This window comes from Aquarana catesbeiana, linkage group LG01 (genome assembly GCF_042186555.1).
Source record: "Aquarana catesbeiana isolate 2022-GZ linkage group LG01, ASM4218655v1, whole genome shotgun sequence".
In the NCBI taxonomy this organism is placed as follows: domain Eukaryota; kingdom Metazoa; phylum Chordata; class Amphibia; order Anura; family Ranidae; genus Aquarana; species Aquarana catesbeiana.
This window is the reverse complement of record NC_133324.1, coordinates 197313975-197334114: the sequence shown is the minus strand read 5'-3', so window position 1 is coordinate 197334114 and position 20140 is coordinate 197313975. Positions and strand designations below refer to the sequence as shown.

Below are 20140 nucleotides of genomic sequence, written 5' to 3'. Positions count from 1 at the left end.
ATGATTAGAAACAATAAGCAACAGCAAAAAAAAAAGCCTTTGTGGTGCGAGAATTTTCATACATCATTTCCTTCCTCGGTTCCGACTTGCTGTGAAATAACGAGGAAAATCGGACGATCGTTTGACCGATTTGCTTACAGTGTGTACCCCACTTTAAGTTAAGGGAATATTTCATTGTAAAGTGAACAGTCTATTTGCCTTTGGTTAACCAACCAGATAGTATGTGATTTCTGCTATAAAAATCACTTGTGTTTCAGTTTAGTAGCTGGATATGGGGGGATAAGTTCTGACTGAAGTGTGTATGTAGATCAGGAATCCCGACTTTTCCCCGACTTTTCTGCTGAATTCTTATTCTCTATGGATGATGATTTACAATGTTATGACTCCATAGTCATCAATACATTCCCTTGTCATACAGGATCTGCAGCTCTGGGTGATTGAGGTCGTACAGAAGAATTGGGGGTGATGGAATATCTCTCTCCCCTATGATGGATTATAGAAGGAATGTTAGCCGATGTATGATTAGTATTCTCTGTGTACGGGCAGCCTCGGATACGATCGGGTTAATCCCCCCCGTGGAAGGATCCGCTCCGGGTTTTGCAGTGCCAGGAGCAGGCGATGAGTAGGGGGTGGGCGTGTCCTGTGAAGAGGAGAGGCGTGTCTTGTGAAGAGGAGAGGCAGAGCTCCGATTGAATGATCAGTAGTCAGTAGCGGTGGCAGTGAGTGAGTACGAGGAGTAGCTGTGGATCGGAGGAGATCGCAGGGAGTACGGAGGAAAGGCTGACCTGTCCATTGTGTCCTATAGAGGGCGTGTACCCCTGAGCGGTGCTGGGTGGATTGCATGCAGAGGAATCGCACATCTCTCTACAGACACAACAAAGTGCAGCGATCCCCATTGCCTTCTATGTGTAGTGATGACTAAGGATTGCCCACCACAGCCTACTGGATCCGTCTTTCCCGAGAGATCCCTCTCAGTGGATTACTAATGGGACTCTCCATGAGCTGATCGTGCACTGCCTGTGTTCCCAAGGTAGGCTGCCTGCCATTGTCATTGTGTGCTTCTAGGAATCAATGGGGCTGTGTGTCTATGGCAGGGGAGGGGGTACAACAGGGGGGTACAGGGAGATCGGGCACCCCCACATCTCTATACAAACACAGGGATGGCAGGAAACTTGGGATCGTCTGTCTGTGTCCTCACTCCCCTGTCTGGATCTGGGGATCGGCGCACTGCACTGATGGGATCTAATAAGGGTGAAAGGTTCGTGCTGGGGTCCTCTCCTCCATCCTCATCTCTACTGTCCTCCCAGCAGGATCAATGGAGATCACACTGGCACACCCACCTACCTACCATCCATCCGACCTACCATCCATCCAGGGCACTGCAGTCTGCCCACTCAGGGATGTGCACACTCCCAAGGCTACTGTATGGGCATCGCTTCAAGTTTAATAAATAGGTCACTTGGCAAGTTCATGTCATGCACTTTGCAGAAGTGTAATGAGATTTGTGACAGCAAAGTTGGTGCTAGGAATGGATCTAGGGCAGAGTAACTGGCAGGCAGCTCCTGCTTGTTCTGGTGCACTGTCATCTGCCTTTTGGGGGCACTGCCTGGTGCCTACTATGGTCCACTGCTTAGTATGGGGCACTGCCTGGTGTTTACTAGGTCCACTGCTTAGTATGGGGCATTGCCTGGTGTTTACTAGGTCCACTGCTTAGTAATTGGGCACTGCATTTGTGCCTACTATGGTCCATTGCTTACTGTGGGGACACTGCCTGCTATGGTCCACTGCATAGTATGTGGCTCTGCCTTGTGCCTACTGTGGTCCGCTGCTTTAGTATGGGCACTGCCTGCTGCCTAATATGATCCAATGCTTAGTAATTGGGCACTGCCTGGTGTTTTTACTAGGTCTACTGCTTAGTATAGGGCACTGCATTGTGCCGTATAGAGTCCACTGCTTAGTAAATTGGCACTGCCTGGTGCCTGATATGGTTCACTGCTTAGTAATTGTGCACTGCATTGTGCCTACTTTAGCCCACTGCTTAGTAATTGGGTACTGCCTGGTGCCTGCTATGGTCCACTGCTTAGTAATTGGGCACTGCCTGGTGCCTGCTATGGTCCTTTGCTTAGTAATTGGGCACTGCCTGGTGCCTGCTATGGTCCTTTGCTTAGTAATTGGGCACTGCCTGGTGCCTGCTTACTGTGGGGCACTGCCTTGTGCCTGCTATGGTCCACTGCTTAGTATGTGGCACTGCCTGGTGCCTACTATAGTCCACTGCTTAGTAATTGGGTACTGCCTGGTGTTTACTAGGTCCACTGCTTTAGTATAGGGCACTGCCTGGTGTCTACTATGGTCCACTGATTAGTAAATGGGCACTGCCTGGTGTCTACTATGGTCCACTGCTTAGTAATTTGGCACTGCCAGTTGCTATCAGCCTTCTGTGGATGACTGTCTTCTGCATCTTGCCTATGGTGGAGGACTGCCACCTGCCTTCTATGGGGCACAGTCATGTGGCTATTTTAGGCTACAGCCACATGTCTGATATGGGGCACTTTCATGTGCTTATTTTAGGGTACAGTGAAGTGTTTTCTGTGGGGCTTTGTCATCTGCCTCTTGGGGAACACTGCCCACTGCCTTTTGTGGGGCTCTGTCATCTTGTATTCTCTGTGAAGCACTGTTATGTTTGTTTTGGGGTACAATCATGTGCCTCATGCCTTCTGTGGGCACTGCCTAATTGCCATTTCCTTTCACTGGTCAACACGGTCATCAACCTCTTGCCTTCCTGCCACTGGCATGTGTCTATTTTAGGGCACAGTCATTTTTTTTTTTTTTTTGCTCATGTCTTTCTGTGAGGCACTGCCATGTGCCTACTGTGGGGTACTGCCTATTTGCCTCCTCCTATGGCACTGTTGTCATCCCTTTTTGCCTTGTGTGGGGTTCTGCCATCTGACTTCTGTAGAACACTGTCATTTGCTTACCCAGGGGTATGGTCACATGCTTACTGTGCTACACTGGCATCTGCTTCTTGTAGTGCACCATCATCAGCCCCCTAATACACTCACTACACAAGTGCACATTGACTGGTGCTCTGCTCTCCCCAGTGTATGAGAGTCAGTCATCTGAGAGTAATGTTCTCTAAGTGCTCTGGCTGTGAATTTAGAGGAGAGCTAGTAGGAGCTTTGGGAAGCTGCCTGTAAATCCCCCCATGTGTTGTTTTCCCTGCTGCCTTATGGAGCTTGCTTCTGTTTGGTACATTTGAGGAAATGGAGCAGAAAGTCAGGGAGTTGGTGGGCTGCCTAAGTCCCAATGGGGCCCACAGCGAAATAAGATCATTACAATAAAATGCCTGCGATGGATCTGGGCAGGAAAAACAAGTCGTTCCATCACAACAAACATGCAAGTGCCAACCACCACCCAGTACCAATCCAAGGTTGACTCTGTGCATTGATCTGTATAGGGTACAATTGTTGCACAGGGGCCTCGTGGCAATTAAATGGTTAAATGAAGCTATTAGTGCTTAATGAAGGAATGTGCAGGGCACAGAGCGGAATGGCTTTTCCTTTGTGCCCAATGAGTAATAGGGGAGATTTAGGTTCCAATGATTACATTAACATAGATTTCTCTATTGCTAGAGTAGAAAATACACAAGCAGTGCCCGGAAGACACAACAAAGGTTAATTGTGCAAAACCAGAGTGTCTGCTGTGTGTCTGCAGTACCTTGTAATCTGGACTCCCGACTGTTTCATTGCTCCAAGGAAGTCAATTGTGCCCACAGCACCGACTCTGCTAATGGCAATACAATATAAAAATCCTTATTTCCCTTAAGCACGCTTCTGCTTTTAACCGCCCTGTCAGGAGTCATTTCTTGATGGTCTTGAGTCGCTTTGATTTGTCATTCCCATTTCCAAAGTACTAAGCCAGCAAAATAAGAGAAGGGCCTGTTTAAGTCTCATCTGGATCAATGTGCTGCACTCAATACACATGTGAGCATTTCAGTGATCTGTTTTTATTGAGCTTGGATGGGATGTGTTGCTGGGATAAGGAAAAGCTCAAGCTCCAATGATAAAGTATTAATGGCATAGATAGTAGAGGAGGAAAGTGTTTACAGTGTAGTTACTGTGCTGCAGTCCACTAAAATAGAAAAGACATAAAATTCAGCTAGGAATGCTTGCCTTAGTGGTTGCTGCCTGCCCTGTACTGTCCTCCCAGCCTGCCCCGAGCTCTATAAGTTAATTATTAACTCACCCTAAATTGGAAAGACCCATCTCTCCAATCTGGAAAGTAGACAACATTGATTTGTGTTCAATTGGCATTCATGGTGCTTTTCCAAATCCATCTTTTTATACTAATCTCCAAAAGAAAATATTTTTATTGAAGCTTCTGAGAGCAAAGTGCACAATCAGATGTTATTGCCAAAGTTGGTTATGTCCTGTTGACTTCATCATTTGTGCATTAAAATCTTTTTAAATACCATAGATGCTTATCAGCTAGTGAGGCTACAGTCATTTTCCAACACTGATAACTTGGTGCATACATTGTAACCCAACAATAATAGATGACTAGTTCAAAATTGATACTTTTCTCAAACTTCTTGTTTGTTTTTTGCAACTTTTATATATATATATTTATATATATATATATATATATATATATATATATATATATATATATATATATATATATATATATATATATATATATATATATATATATATATATATATATATATATATATACTTGAGACATTTGTTGCAAAATCAGGTAAATTAAAACATTGTTTTTGCTAAGTCTGTTACATTTGTAAAATATTGCTGATCACTTGGTTTGGCTTAAGTTTGTAAATGTTGGAGGTGAAATTTTCCTAGCGCTGAATGTTCCATTTGTATACTGATCACCTCTATGGTAGTAATCCTAGATCACAAAAATAAGCATCTTTGTCAAGGTGTGTGGGGTGTTTTTTTTTTTTTTTTTTTTTTTTCTGTCTGAATCATGCCTTCTGTGTTTTTGTTCTGTTTAAGGCGATTTTAGTATTGATGTGTTAAGTGATATGCTTAAGCAAGCTCTTTTAACTAGCTAAGCGAGGTGAAATGTATAGCTTCTTGTGTGTATATATTGTCTTAAGACACATGGATTTCTAATACATGGCTACTTGAAGATAAAATCAGGCTGGAGCTCCTTCCTGAGCTAGCTGTGTGGGAGAGAAGCCTGCTAAATGCATTGAAATTGGTAAGGGGTCTTTTAGGGTTAGACAAGAAGGTGCCTTTATTGCCAGGGTGTATATCCTGTGATAAATCCAAGGATGTGTTTTGTATAGATGACAGCAAATTTGTTTGTATGGTTGTTTTAAATTACAAAAGGAAACTCCTTCATTTGCTTTGCCAGCTCCACAGACTGACATTTTAAAAAGGGGACATTGTGCAGCGCTGACAGATAAAGTGGCCGCACTACTGTTTTCTTTCTCTTTGTTTGTCTGCCACTCATCATTATATCAAAGGCGGAATTAATTTATTTTGTGATAACGCCACCACTGGAGAAAGGCCATGATGTTGGGGAAAGCTGACTGTGAAAACCTTAGCTCCTTACCTACTTTTCTGATCTCAGATGTGTCCAATGATGCAGTTTACTGTTGTTTTTATTATTTTTTTTTATTGTGTTTTATTCTAGAAAAGGAAACCCTTTTTAAATGGAATGTGTTGATTTTGTCAAATAACAATTGCTTATTTTAATAAACAGAAAAAATAAGAACGATCTGAAGTTAAGTGATCTCACTTCACTAAACTGGAAACCGATTGCTGTATTTTGCATGCCATCATTGCTCTTTGGATTGTCTTATTAAATACAGAACCTTGTGTGTGTATATAAAGGGTTTAAATGAGTGATTTGTGCTTAGGTCCCCTAGTGGCCATTGTAGGATTCGTAGCAATTGCTTGCTCCTCACTTCAGGCTATTTCTCAGCACTTTCTCTGTTTTGTGTAAAGTTCCTACACCATTAATTAAACAATGACAATTGTGGCGTGACAAGTTGTTTCTTTTTATGATGACATCAGGTTTCAAAGTTTTTCTTTTGTCTGCTTAATGGTTGAAATAAGAAAAGGAATTAGGCTGCCAGGAAAGGTTGCTTTCATCTTTGAGGCAGAACATGTGGACTTTGCTGCATTGCCTTCCTTAGTAGTTTTGGCAGCTAAACTGGTTAGTTAATTGGTAAACCTGGTGGTCCATGCACAGCAGAGCAATGCTTCTTTAAGTAATCCCAACCACATGGTTTTTTTTTTCTTTTTCTTTGTACACCAAAGACAGGAATTTGGAAATGCAGTCCTGTTGGTTTCCTCTGGCTAACCACTGATATATTAGTGGATATGGTCAAACAGACGTTCAAAACGTGGTTCCCAACTGGTCTTTCCTCTTTTTAAATTGCTTGGATTTAGGCTCTGCAGTAGAGATCTGGTTAAATGCTTTACAGGGATTTCCTTGGCATATTTAATGTTTATGCCTAGACATATTAAATATGTTAGATTCTGCTGCTTTCCTGTGTGTACCATGCAATATATGTTTTGTAGAGCATTTTGATTTCAGAAATGTACAATGGAGCTTGCCCTCATCATCATATGTGCTCGTTTTTTCACATGAGTTCTGCTATACTATGTCCCTTTATCCACTCTGTGCCAACAGTCACTTGTCAATGGTATTTCTAAAGTCTCCATATAAGTAACAGGTACACCTTCTAAATACAAATATCAGCAATAAAATTCTGTATTGGTTGTTTAACTCATTTATACATGTAAAGATCATCTTGACTGCACTAAACTTGCCAAAAGCTATTTCTTACCTACTTGCCATGCTCTAGAGGACATCACTCTACAATACACAGCTATAAAATAAACCCCTTTTTTGCTTATTTATCACTAAACCCCTTCTGTTTTATCCATATCAGATTTCATTCATTTTAATTTTTTTTGCCCATTTCTGTACTATTGCAGATTGAAAATTGTGGTTGGTTGCTAGGAGATACTCACTCAAATTGCTTGATACATGGGAGGGGGTTCCAAAACTAGAGCAGACAGAATCTGGAGCAGCTGTACATGGCAACCAATCAGTTTCTAGCCTCGCTTGTTCATTTTAAGCTTTGAAAATGAAAGCTAGAAGCTGATTGGTTTCCATGCACTGCTGCTCTAGATTTTCTCTGCCACCCCCCACCCCCCCCTTTTTTTTTTTTTTTTTTTTTTTTTTTTTTTTGACCTGTTGATAAAAATTGAGCCAGTAGTTTTGTGAAAATCTTTACTCTTGATGCAGATGTCACATTTTTATTAAGTTTTTAAAGTGCTAATGAATAAGTGTGTTTTATGGGTGACACAAGGTAGACTATTAGCATTGTTCTAAAGACAAATTTGTTCATGCAAGGTGAAAATAAAGAATGAAAACATAACAGCTGTGCTATGTTGAATGATCTAGGTTTAAAGAATACATACAGTATTTATTTGTATAACGCTAGCCTGGCCACTAGGGGCACTCTTCTCCTGTAATGTGTAGACAGTACGGAATTTCATTCAACCTTTTTATGGATTGTATATTAAAAAACTGTAGATGATAGATTTGGTTACAAGTGTAAGTCTTAACCAGTAAAGCCTTCCTCATAGTTTATACGCTGTTGATGCAATGCCTAACTAGCTATTTTATTGTTTTTAGGATGCTTGTATATTATTTGCACAAATGCTTAATTTTGCTCAATTTTATCTCCTCTAAAAGTCACTTGTTTTGTTGTGAAAGTTGGAGCATAAAAACAAATAGCACTTTTATTTGTAAAGCCTCCACAACATTTTGGCCATGTGGGTTTTTTTTTTGTTTTTTTGTTTTTTTTTTTTGTTATGTAAATATAAAAGATAGGGCTTTAGTACAATTCCAAGACCCTTTTTTTTCCTGTTAAGGACATCTACTTGTTAAATGATTCAGCCTTCATCAATTTTACATAAGCCCAAGAAGCACTCAGGCGATCGAGAATAGCGTTTTATATAAACCCCCCCCCCCCCCCCCCACCACCTCCCCCAAGAGGAACAGAAATACACAGTCCCAAGTAGCTCTTCTTTCGGCCATAGAATTGATCATTTAAAAGAGGGAACCTAACCTCCTCTGATCATTGGTTCAAAGGTTAATCTCATAGACGATAATCTCCTTGGTTGCCTTCATACCTGTATAATAAACCCCCACGGTCATTGAAAGAACAAAGGTTTGGTGACCAGGTCAAGCTACGCATCTACGTTGCACGTTTATTTTTTTTATTTTATGTGACTTGCTTGTATTCTTGCTGAAATTTTCTTATTCTGTGTTTGCCTTTCCTACTTTAGCTGTCAGCTTTTCTGTTCTGTTTGCTCTTTAGTTAATTCCTCCAGCATCTTTAAATTATGGCCTAGCGATAGATAGCTACACTGTTGCCTGATCTTCATCTATTAATCATGGAAGGAGCTTTTTTATGCGGTTGCCATAGCACCAAGGCCTCAGATAGTGTTGGGGTGCCTTGGGGAAGGCTCTCTGTATAACAGGACTTGCAAGCCTTGCAGTTATTTTGGCAGAAGCCGAGCTTGAAAGAACAGAGAGCCCCTATCCAACATTATTCAGTATTGGATTAAAAGAGGCAACTCCTCGATGTGTCTCTGTGGACCTTGTTATGTGAACATCCAGCTGATATGTTTTTTTTTTCCAGGGTGTTTTTTTTTTTTTTTGTTCTTCATAACATTTAAAAAAAAAAAAAAAAAAAAGGTTCAGAGAAAGGAAGGTTACTTTAATCCATCAGCAAGAGTAAGGTTTGCTTTTCATCACACTCAGTGATAAATGTCCAGGCTAATGAGAGTATTTAGGCCTTTTAAATGCAATTCAGGTCATTTTTGTATTTAAAAAAAAACAAAAAAAACAAAACAAATCTAAGCTTTGACACAAATGGGGGGCCGTGTTTATTTGTACCTTCCCAAATTGGTTTAATTTGATGTTTTAGTAGTACTGAAGGTTTCACTAAATTGTCCAGGTTCTGATATATTATAAAGAGACCATTAGCAGTCTTCTCATTAACAAACCTAGTAGCAGACTTTTGAAAGGAACAAAGTCTGGCAAACAGCAACCCATTAGCATTTATTTTACTAACGTGAAAAATTGATTTTTGGTTATTATGGGTACAGCATTTCTCACTTTGGTGCTACAATGTACAATTTTTTTTTTCTTGTACCAAAATCATATAATATGAGGTCAAATCTAAACCCTTTTAATTTGTATGCAATCAGGCAGGCTCTTACACTACATAGTGGAAGGTAAATATAAAGGTAATTTGAATAGGAAAATTGTATAATGTATAGCCGGCCATAGACGGTTCAAATCTCAGATGGTTCAGTAGGAACCAGCCGAGATTCGAATCATGTATGGGCAGGCTGAATGTACCCACGTTGATCGATCAACTTGGGTACAACCAGCTTTCTGGATTTTACATGCGACTATTGCTAGCGGCTAAAGACTAAAGGGATGGCTTCCCCTGCTGGGAGAATACAATGGTTTTGCAGGGGGGATTCCCCAATCAACACTGAAATTTGCTTCATCTATGACTGGCCTTCATCAATAAGCCTAAGAGAAGCAACTTGACCTCCTCCCGCACGCGCTATAGCTGAAAGATGGCTACAGCGTGGGCCTAAATTTCCGGGAGGGTGTCAGTGTATGTCCTACCAAGAATGCGCTGCATGTGCTCTGTGATCAGCGAGTCAATGAGACCTGGCCAATCACAGATTGGAGTAAGGGGCTGATCTCAGCCCCTTACCACGTAATTGGCTGTCAGCCAATGACAGCTGATCACGTGATGTAAACAGAAGATCGTAATCGTGTTTTTCTTTCTTTTTTTTTCTCCCCTTGTGCTGACCGGCTTCTGCCAGAGGGAGATAGGTCCCGCACATGGACATCGGTGCCACCTATCAGTGCAGCTTCATCAGCGCACATCAATGAAGGAGAAAAATTACCTGCTTGCAAATTTTTGTAACAGACTATGAAACTGGGGCGTATTTATTTATTTTTGTTTGCAAAAAAATAAAAAACCCAGCAGTGATTTAAATACCACCAAAAGAATTTTCTATTTGTGTGGAAAAAAAAAAAAAAAAAGATAAAAATTTCATTTTGGGTACAGTGTTGCATAACCGCGCAATTGTCATTCAAAGTGCAACTACTCCAATAATCTGATGTCCACAAGGACTCTCCCCAGCATTGGCATATTTTCTTTGGCTTCTTCCAGGTGCTTCCGTCTTGATTTGACCAGTTTGGGGTGACATGCATTATGCTAAGAATGTACATGACACGGATGTGCGCAGGGTACAATCAAAAAAAGATTGCAAACAGGCAAGTAAGTTTATTTTATTGCAGAAAAGACATTGCGCATCTCTTCTGCAATAGAGAACCTGTCTGATATTATTATTATTATTATTATTATCCTTTTAATTTTTTTTTTTTTTTTTTTTTTTTTTTACACTTTAAAGTAGCGCTAAAGTAAACCTTTGCTGTAAAATACAAGGCCTGCTGATAATGTTGGGACCCCCTCCCCTTAAAAAAAAAAAAAAAAAAAAGTCATCCAAAAGGTACCTGTAGTTCAGAAAGTTAGATTTGACTTTGCTTACACCTCCTCTTCTGCATCTCAGCACCTAAATGAGGGTGACATGACTCTTTCCAACAAGGTCCTGAGGAATACGATGCAGCCCAGATCTTTTGAGAAGACACACTAGCAATAGACTGGAGTGCCTTTTTGCAAGATCGGATGAACGCCATGTCCAGAGACGTGGCAGATGAGGATAAAGTAAATGCAGTAATCTAATGTTTTAATTTGCAGGTACCTTTTGGACATATTAACAGCTATCAGGATCGGCAATACAGATAACAAAAGTAATCAATTTCTATTTGCATATTCGCATGTCCTATTTACAAAATCAAGTGGGCCAGCATTACAGCAAAGCAACCAGCACTTCAGAAGGTATGATCAGCAACAGCAGGTTGTCTTTATAAATAAAATCTAGAACTGTGCTGCCTATTTTTACTACTGTAATTCTTTCTTTCTTTATATGAATTCAACATATTCTGCTACATTTTAGAAAAGAGGCAATAAAAACATAACCTACACCAACACATGAGAACAATGCCTAAAAGTGTGGAGAATTACAAAAAAGCTTTCATTGACATCCGAATACATGATGCTTTATCATGGTTGGAAGTAAAATCTTCTAATCTAGACTATGCATTTGTCTTGTTCAGTGCTTACATGGTGACAGATCTAGGACACGTGGTAGTCTGTGTTTTGGTCTACCTTTCTTTGTAGGATCATATTTTAATGAACAAGCCACATGCTGAGTGCAGGTCGCCATCTGCTCCCATATTTTTATTTTTTTTTTTAAATTGCTTTACCTGAAGGAGAAGCTGTGATCAGTCACTCTGGGTGTAGTCATGATGGATCCCTTTTGTCCTTCTCGTTGCCGCCAGAAGGAATGAAATTGTATATCCTTTAGCCAGGGGCATATCGTTCATGCACTATGCCTAATATGGACATATGCTAACTGCATTTATTTAAAAAAATGGCCATATACCAGAAACGGTTTATAAAAAGGGAATCATCTTGTCCTGAAAATGTAAGGTTGTGTAGCAACTCACGGTGGAGCTGCTGGTTTAAAGCGGGCTGTTACCTTCACTCCCGCCACCTCTATTTCACCGGAACCGGGTCTAGGGTCCCGTTGAGTTTACCTCCGGACAATGTAGGCACCAAACACTTGAGTATCTTTTCCAATGCTTTAATGAACAGGTAATAAAGGATGTAGCAGGAAAGAGGCAGAAGGAAAGTTGCAGGGAAGCTCAAATACCTTTCCGTAGTATTCTTTAGTACATTGTTAGGAATTGAACACTTGTAATTGAATGCACTCCCCTTGTGGGATTCAGTCTTTGCCCGGCTGGATAGGCCTCTCTCACTTGCCTAGCAGCCAGTACGTAGCAGGAACAAAAGTCTCTGCCACAGACTTGTTTGAAACAGAACCGGTACGATCCCCTGCCACAGGATGTAATGGTTTACGGTGAGTATCGGACACAGCACTTGAACCTTTAAGCCAACCTGGCAGTACTATGCAGTAGGATTACTTCAGGATACGTCCTCCAACTGAGTCACCAGGCCCCTCTCCAGACCAGCACTCCGCATGATCCTTCCATGACGGGTCCTCCCCTGGGATCTCCTCAGTTGTCCAGCTTCTTCTCTCAGGATAGACAGCTCAGGACCATTCCTCTGCCGCTGTGGTAGTCCCCAGACAGGCTTCTGGGCCCACCCACATGCTGCAGCGACGTGGGCCTCCGGAACGGAGGACCACGAGGTGGTGTTCCTAATGCATACCGGTCGGCCAGGAGGGCCAGCAGGTGGACGAAAAAAGACCCCTAAACATGGCGTCTGTCCCATAAATACCCTCTCCCAGAATGCAACTCGGGAGGACCACCTCCACCGAGTTGTCTCCAGGACAGAGGAGCGCTCATACGCTTCAACATGGGGACAACGACACCGGCGCAGTGTGGAACTACACGCAACTCGGCCAAGCTGAAACGGAGGCAAATCTAACTTCACCTATCAGTAGTAGATTAAAAATCTACCAGCGCTACAGTTGTAAACTGCTCCCTTTTTTTGTTTTTGTTTTTTTTTTTTTTAATTAGGTTTGCTTGTATAACTGCAGGATGTAGAACAAGATGCATTGCAATGTTATAAAATAATGCAGTATTGCAAAGTTCAATGGAAGAATGAGATTGGAAATAACTGCTTTAAACCATTGGCTATCAGGGTACCTTCAGAGGTGGCTAGGGGTTTTATGAGCTGTTGTTGAGGACTTCCCATTTAAGGGTTCCTGCATAGTTTTTGGGGCAAACCATGATGCCAATGATCTTTTTAGCTGTCTCTAAGGGTGGTGATCTGAACACCACAGTAGGGAGGGGGCATTCTTCTACCCAACCATCAATAAATTGCTTGTAGAAGGGGTTCCCTTAGACCTGAACATTTTTCAAGATTTCAAATCCACCCTAAACGGATTTGATGGTGCAAAGTGAAGTCACCTGAGAACTTTTCTTAAGTTCTGGTTCTGCACCCTGCTGTGGCTATTGTAAAGAGAGCCCACTCTCCCTGCAGCAATTTTCATGTTTTTCTTTAAATGGAAGATGCAACAAGAGGTGCTAAAAGGTATAAATGGGTGGGAACTTCTGGGTAGAAAAGAACAAAGTTGGAAATTATGGCAGGGAGATAATGTTGGCATACCCATGACATATAAACCAATTTATGATCTGCCTATAAATTTAAAATCTCACTTTTGGGTAGACCAAACCTTTTAATCTGTGAAGTGTTTTTCAGAAAATAAGTGGTGTGTAAGCTCTACTACTTCAGGGGTAGGCAACCTTGGTACTCCAGCTATTATGGCACTACAAGTCTCATGAATTGTTGCTGAGCCCAAAATGTAATTTGTGAAGAGATCTAGTAGGTCAAGCTCCTCTTATGCCCCGTACACACGGTCGGACTTTGTTCGGACATTCCGACAACAAAATCCTAGGATTTTTTCCGACGGATGTTGGCTCAAACTTGTCTTGCATACACACGGTCACACAAAGTTGTCGGAAAATCCGATCGTTCTGAACGCGGTGACGTAAAACACGTACGTCGGGACTATAAACGGGGCAGTGGCCAATAGCTTTCATCTCTTTATTTATTCTGAACATGCCTGGCACTTTGTCCGTTGGATTTGTGTACACACGATCGGAATTTCCGACAACGGATTTTGTTGTCGGAAAATTTTATCTCCTGCTCTCCAACTTTGTGTGTCGGAAAATCTGTTGGAAAATGTCCGATGGAGCCCACACACGGTCGGAATTTCCGACAACACGCTCCGATCGGACATTTTCCATCGGAAAATCTGACCGTGTGTACGGAGCATTAGAGTTGCTGTACCCTAGTTAACGGCAGCAATGCATGCATATAGCCAGAATCTAATGACCAGACCATTCCATACCCAGATGAATAATGTTTTGCATAGACTGAAAAATGTGTCCACCACATTGGGCTATTATTTTTACTCTTAGCCATTCCCAATCCAACTCCTAATAATTCATATTAGATTTAAAGCGCATAATTGATGATGGCTTAATGGCTAGAGGTGTTTGTGTGTGTGTGTGTGTGTGTGTGTGTGTGGGGTTTTTTGTGTGTGTGTGTGTGTGTGTGTGTGTATATATATGTATGTGTGTGTGTGTGTGTGTGTGTGTATGTATGTATGTATGTATGTATGTGTGTGTATGTATATATATATATATATATATATATATATATATATATATATATATATATATATATATATATATATATATATATATATATATATATTACACACACTTTTTTTTTTTTTTTTTTTGTTTGTTTGTTTGTTTTATATTTTGTTTGATTCAGCGGATAACTAGACCGCTCAAACTCATTGGTTCTCTGTGGGAGGCAAAATATCAAGCCAAGAAATCTATTCTCAAAGCACAAGTAAAGCTTCCCATTCTTTGTACTAAAAGTTGAACAGAAATCAGTAGTGATGAGTCTCCTTTTTATCTGAATAAAAAGTCGAACGGTTCTCATCAGCCTTTCTGCTGATCAAAAACTGCTATAAGAAAGCTTGTATAGTGCCTACTGTTTCTGCAACACCCTACACACATCTGGGTGATATTTTCATCATGGCTGGACAAGAACTATATGGCAAAATGCATATATCTAGTTTACAGGTTGTGCATGTCATCGGCCTAAAGATTCCATTCTACAGATTGAGGATTACGTTAGGTCAATAGACTCTGTGACCTGAAGATGTTAAGACCTTCAAATGTCAGTATAGCCTTTGGTACCATTAAATTTAATATGTACTGAGAAAAAAAGTGTTGCTGTTCTAAAAAAAAAAAAAAAAACATGCCTGGCTATTTCAGGCTTCAATACCTTTATTGACCTAGAACCAGTGTTCATCAAATTAGGTCAGAGTTAAGTCAGAACGTCTGATCCGCATGCTTGTATTTTTAAACTTGGATGACCGCCAGAAAACTCGTTTTCAGTGGTAGAACTGAACAATGCCTCCATAGTTTTCTAACTTAAGATGTCCTTTAATGAAATGGATAAATGTGGGAATAAAATTTGATTCCTCCACATGAAGCTGGCTATACATGTGACAATCTGATTAAAAATAGCCTTCTCTATTAAACTAAAATGATGTAATGTACAGTTAACAACACAAGTTACACTCTGTTACGTAGTTAATCTGGTTATAAAAAGGCACAAGTCCATCTAGTTCAACCAAAATCCAACTGGATTTTGTCGTCCTTGGTTAAATACTTGGGTATATATCTTGAATTCATTTTTTCTAGGTTTGCATTGTACAACCTCCTTTTTTAGACATACAGATTAATCTATATAATTCAGGGCCTGCCTGATTAGATGTAAATTAATTGGGTACCTATATTACATGGCTATTTTACTGGATATAGATTGGGGTCACCTAAACCGGTGGTTCTTGGCCTCAGTCCTCAAGTACCCTCAACAGGCCGTGTTTGCAGGTTTTCCTTTTCTCGCACAGGTGCTTTAAATCAGAGTCAAATGCTTGGTATTTTGGACAGCTATTTTTTTATCTAAGAGACATTCCCAAAACATGGCCTGTTGTGGGTACTTGAGGACTGAGGTTGAGAATCGCTGACCTAAACATTCCAACCGAATTTGTATGCAATCACGTAGGCCACTGCATTACATAGTTATAGGTAAAGACAAATGCAATTGTACAATAAGATTATAACCTGTATAGTCCTCCTTATTTAAAAAAAACAGAAATGAATGTACAGTCTGAGCATTTTCAGTGGTATGGTGCGATTTAATATACCTAATGTATACAGCATGAGCTCTTATTATCTGCCATCTGCATGTCTACTGGTTAATTGAATTGAATTTTGTATTATATTGATAAATATTAAGGTGATAAATAAAGGTATTGATCCTGGTTACTGTCATAAGCAAGGATGATCACTTGATGTGTACAGATTGGATCATTACTTGATGACCAGATTCCCCAGTGTATGGCCACTTTGAGGAAAGCTCCAGGTGGAATTAAATAGCAGATAAGGCTGTAATGATAGAAATGCAGAGATCTCTGTCCCTTTTCTTGAACTCCTTTATGTTTAATTTAAATGCAGCATTCTGTTTGGTTATTCACAAATTTCTTCAGCAAACAAGTATTATTTACCAATTATTTAAGTAGAACAGCCGTACTGGTGACTGGCTGAGGTGAGTGTCATCGGAGTATACTGCCCGAAGAACAAAATGGGAAACATTATCTATCCTGCATACTCAATGACTTATGTTGTATTTCCTACTATCGTCGATCAACACTTACACGTATCTCTGGGTTTTTTCATCCTTGGATAAACACTTATGCATATATCTTGAATTCTTTCTTCTATGTGTTTTTTTACTTTTATATTTTTCTCTACTGCATGAAAGTGCATCCTATTTACAATGGGGGCTTTAATGGCAAAATCAGAGACTGTTGTTTGATGTTTTGCATGTGAATATTATTAGAGCACTCACCAGTACACTTGTCAATAAATATTGAATTAGCAGTTTGAACTCTGTATATAGAAAATAAGTGGTTGCATAGCATTGACTGTGAAATGAGATGTACTTGCTACAGCGGCATTATGTAAGCCAAGGGGAGTTATAGGTCAACAATGAAGTACTTTGTCTTACAAAATGGTAATTAAAGGAAAATTTCTGTGCCTTCCTTCTCCAAGTATCTCAGAGTAGAACCATCCCAGACAGTCTGTTGCCCCAGAAATTAGTCAACTTAGTTGATCTAGAGCAGGGGTCTCAAACTGGTGGCTCTCCAGCTGTTGGAAAACTACAAGTCCCATGAGGCATTGCAAGGCTGACCGTTACAAGCATGACTTGAGCGGCACAGTGGTGCAGTGGGTAGCACTTTCGCCTAGCAGTAAGAAGGGTCGCTGGTTCAAATCCCAACCACGACACTACCTGCCTGGAGTTTGCATGTTCTCCCTGTGACCTTAGATTGTAAGCTCCTTGAGGGTAGGGACTGATGTGAAAGTACAATGTATATGTAAAGCGCTGCGTAAATTGATGGCACTATATAAGTACCTGAAATAAATAAATAAAATTAAAAAAAATGACTTCCACAGGCATGATGGGACTTGTAGTTTCGCAACAGCTGGAGGGCCACCAGTTTGAGAACCCCTGATCTAGAGGTACGACCCCTGGGTTTTATGTAGGAAAAGGATGCCAAGGAGAAAATGTCTTGTCGTCCATACCAACCTGTCACAATTGTTATATTCTTGCTTTGCAGGTGATCGTTTGCTTTGGATAATAAGATTGCGTTCTTGCTCAAGCATCCCATTGTTTATATTAAAGGCAAAACCCTGGAAGTAAGCATTAGTGGTAGCCCTACCCACTTGGTGCACATGACTTCCCTGCCTCTCCCAGTTCGCAATTTAAAAAAATCACGCGAGAGGGTGATGGCTAGGATGCCTGGCAATTGTTAGCCTGCTGATCGATTGATGGGTTGATTAGAGTTCTGAGGAAGGTATGAGGTGTGATAGCTGTATGTGATGAATGTATAGGAATAAATGGGGAAGGGGGTGCTGCGTTTATTGGGGAGAAAAATGGAGTGTTCTCTCCATACACGTTGCTATGTGTGGCATACTACAGATTGCCGTATACTAATAGAATGTTAGGATGAGAGTGCTAGAAATTCTGTGGGAATTTTATTCATCAAAGTTTGTAAAACCTTAATCTGACTCGTTTTTGGGGGCTCAAAATGTACCCTTCATCAGGTCCTGTATTCTGGCAGTAAGTTAGAATCGGTCAGCCCGTGTAGAAAAAAGTGAACCAGGGATTAGTCTATGACAGCTGTGAAGTTCTAATTCATTTTTTTACTGCCAGCATACAAGCCCTGGTGAAGGGTGAATTCTGAGCCCCCGTAATGGGTTGGCTTTGTGGGGTTTATTAACTAAACCCGGAGAGTGCAAAATCAGGCTCGCTTCTGCCTATAAACCAATCAGCTTATAACCTTGGCTTGTTCAATTAAGCTTTGGCAATAAAATTTGGTAGCAGATTGGTTTCTGTGTGGAAGTGAGCCTGATTTTGCACTCTCCGGCTTTAGTAAATCCCATTGTTTTTTACACACCTTGAGTAAAATTCTTCCTAGACTTATCCAAACTTTGTGATGCTCTCATCCTTCTAACATTCCACAGACTGCCCCAGGTATACCCTAAATAATCAAGACCTGCCTTGGAAAAAGATTCTGACTTCTGTGGTTGGTCCACCCTGGGGTCCAGCACTCCACCACCACATACCTACCATTCTGTATACTCTGCAGTATGTTACAAACTTTGTAACACTAACCATCGCAGCATTGTCATGCTGGGGGGAAAAAGTATTCTACCACTAGGACTTTTAAATTCAACCTTATTCAACAAACCGGTACAATGTTGCTAAAAATAGTTAATTGCTCTTATCTAATGTAATCTGCCACCATTTAACAGTAGTGGAGGAAACAAAATTTCAGAAACATTAGAGCTAAATATAATGGCAGCCAAATGTTTGGGCTTTTTATTTTAAAAATAACAAACGTGTCATACTTGCCTCCACTGTGCAGCTCGTTTTGCACATAGTGGGCCCCGAACATCATCTGGGGTCCTCAACTGCTCTCGTGGCTCCTGGGAGAAGTGCTGTCTGGGGGGGTTACCTTGCGGGTGTGCTCCTGAGTCCAGCATTTGGCATCCATAGACGCCGAATGCAGGACTCTGCCCCGCTCCCAGCGCCCACGTCATTGGATTTGATTGACAGTAGCGGGAGCCAATGGCTGTACTGCTATCAATCTATCCAATCAAGAGCCGAGAACCCCGGGCAGAGAGCGAGCCTGTCTCCGTAGGACAAGTTCCAAGGAGTTTAGGTAAGTAAAACGGGGGAGGGGTTTGCGGTCACTGAAAGGTGTTTTTTCACCTTAATGCACAGGATGCATTAAGGTGAAAAAAGACGAACCTTTACAACCCCTTCAAGCTGTCTACACACTAGTACGTTTTTTTTTTTTTTTTTTTTTTAAGAATGTTAGTTGAATTTTTGAATCGTTGGTGGACTCAGATTTAATTTTTTTTTTTAATTATAGTGATGAGAAAATTAGAAGGAGCAGGAATCCTTCACCATTTGTATTTTAGTGTGATAGATCATATATAGTAATACATTTTATTTTATGCACTAAGACATGATGATCACTACACCCAAATTCGAAATGATCATGACTGTTCTGTAACTAGAAAACTAGAAGCTGGGGGGAAAAAAAAGTGTAATATTTTAAAGGCCATAAAAAAATAATAATGTGGCTTTTATTGTGACTAGCTATTGTAGAATCCCAGACGCCAAAATTCTTTGGGGAATACTCTCACGCTTTTAAGCAGCACAGTAGTGTTTGATCTTGCTGTCTGACTTTTACCGTAGCCTGCAATTAGCACCCAAACCACCTTCTATGAAAATAAAACATGTGCTAGCTTATTCTCCTCTCTGTGGTGGATGGTTATGAACTCTAGCTGGAAAATGTATATGACTTGGCCGTATTACAAGAAGGGCAGAATTGATCAGATCTGAACTGTGCTTTTATCTGGTTAGTATCATGTGAAATCGTGTTAGAAATTTTAAAACATAAGGTGTAGAAAACTTTCAGATCGCTTAACTGTTTGAGTTTGGTCTAGAGTCTACAAGGTTTTAGTTTTATGCTTTTTGTGATATCATAATACCCTGATACATAGGCAGTTTGAGGGCAGGGCAAAAAGCTGATTGTTATCTGTTAAAGGTTCAGATAAAATATTCAGTTGTGTAAATGACCTAGTTTATCCCCTTCTCAAGAATGCATGAAGCTTTGCTTGGACATCAATCATTTGGAGCTTACAGTTTGTATGGCCAAATTCAAAGGCCCCAAGTTGGATTAACCAATTTACCTTTTTTTTGTTGGTGTTCTAAATATATCATATTTATCAGCCCAACAATTCTAAATCTATATAAGTAAAATGAAGAAAAGTTGCAAACCAAATTTTCTTTAATTGAATTGAACCT

General features: G+C 40.5%; 1 protein-coding gene across 7 annotated transcripts in view; it reads left to right on the top strand.

The window, feature by feature from the left end:
• The first annotated feature begins 660 nt into the window (after positions 1 to 660).
• SEMA6A (semaphorin 6A) overlaps positions 661 to 20140 on the top strand; it is a 288045-nt gene continuing 268565 nt past the window's right edge. For 3 of the 7 annotated variants that reach the window (XM_073624659.1, XM_073624658.1, XM_073624657.1), the window contains exon 1: positions 662 to 1030. The gene's annotated coding sequence lies outside the window, so the exon portion shown is untranslated. Of the gene's footprint in view, positions 1031 to 20140 lie in introns of all 7 variants that reach the window. The other 4 variants (XM_073624661.1, XM_073624660.1, XM_073624656.1 and 1 more) reach the window with 3 other exon arrangements.